Here is a 1718-nt window from a genome sequence, read left to right on the forward strand (position 1 = left end):
ATTACCTCCCGGACTTCATCGCGTTGTCACAGCTTCATTACCCACATGGTCGCAACAGAGTTCTGGCCGGGCATCAACATATTTGTAAGTTTTACAGTCAAAATGGCCCACTCAGTGTGATGTGATGTGACACGTTTAACTAGTGCAGTAATTGTATAAAGAAAGGGACTTTATCCCGCAGTGTTTCAGTTCTTAGGATAGTACCGTGTGCGAAGCACGCCGTTATTGTTTTTCTTTTCTGAGATGAGTTTAATTTATTAAAGGGATGAGTGTTTTAATGAGTAATGTGTTGCCGTGTGTATGTTGAACGAAATGAACCAAAAGTTGTTCCAAAAAAAATGATTTCGCCTATTTATTAATCACAAATAATCCTAGGGCGTATACTCTTCAAGTTTTCCCCGGTGAACTCAAGGCAGGATCACAGAGGTGGTAATCACTACGAGTGCGCAGAAGAATGCGTCAAGACTGGTCGTCCGCCCTCACGAGGGAAAGGGGGATTGGGGAGGGGGGGGGGGCAGTAGCCCCGCTAACCACGATGCTGGCGCCACACCACACTGAGCCGCAGGGCGCATAGGGATCCTCCTCTTCAGCACTACTTCTGTGCCGCTCTTCAACCTCCTCCCACATCACTGCGTCCTTTTTTTATGATTTTTTTTTTGCGTCAGAGAAGCTGCCCTTGCTAAAAGGAGTAATAAGGGAGAAAAGCTAATAAATCTAGCTCGTTTCACACACACACGCACACCCACACGGGCATTCTGCTATCGTGATGGCATGATCAGTAAACTTTGCGCTGGTTAAAGTCATAAAATAATAGGCTGCTATTCCGACGGTGCTGTTCCGGCATTAGAGGAGGGGAACAAACTCAGTACTCTCGGCGGAGACTTAATTTGCTAGATAGGCGGCCGAGCTGATCCGAACGCAAACTGTCCTTTAAGAGGACGCAATTTGTTCAATAACTCTATTCTGCTCGGAGTTAGGCGCGGAACTCAGGGCAAACCCAAAGAAAGGTGGTTGGGTGGGTGGACCCAAAATGTCCCTTGCCAGCCTAGTCGCGGGCCAAAGCCAGTCGAACAGAAACGCTGAAGCATAGTTTGTGTAAGCGCAGGGGAATATACGGCACATCTCTCGCGCGGATACAGTCAGCCATCCCTCTCTCTGTCGCACACCGGCTGCGGCTGGCGCGGCTTGTGGCTTGTAGTTCCACTGCCGCTGCCCTGCCCTGCCCAGAGGTCCTGACCCGCCGCCCGGCCCGCCGCAGCCGAGCTGCTGCCACCGTAGGCCTGCTGCTTGCGGTGGCCCGGCACGAGTCACTCACACAACAGTCCGCGGTGCCTCTCTCACTCACATCGGCCCGTGCGACAAGGACAGAGAAGGGCGGACCGAAGGCGCCGCGCCGGCCGGCGACACGCCATCACCGCCGACCACCTCTCCACTCCGCAACATCCACAACACAGCACCAGAGAGGCCGGGACTGAGCCTGAACCGAACGGAGGTGAGTTCCACATAACCTCTCTAACGCATGCGATGCCGGCGGTGCGGATCCTCTTCAAACGTGTGTGCGCCAGCTCTCGTCGAAAAGAGTCGTCCACTCACCGTATGCGCCCATGTCGCCGTCGTATCAGTTCAACAGGTCATTTCGCGGAGTCTCTTCCGGTGAACAGTAGTCGAGACTAGTACGAAGAGGATTTGACTTAAGTGTCAAAACGCAACGAGAACGC

The sequence above is a fragment of the Frankliniella occidentalis genome, unplaced genomic scaffold (genome assembly GCF_000697945.3).
Source record: "Frankliniella occidentalis isolate FOCC.00 unplaced genomic scaffold, Focc_3.1 Scaffold18, whole genome shotgun sequence".
Lineage (NCBI taxonomy): Eukaryota > Metazoa > Arthropoda > Insecta > Thysanoptera > Thripidae > Frankliniella > Frankliniella occidentalis.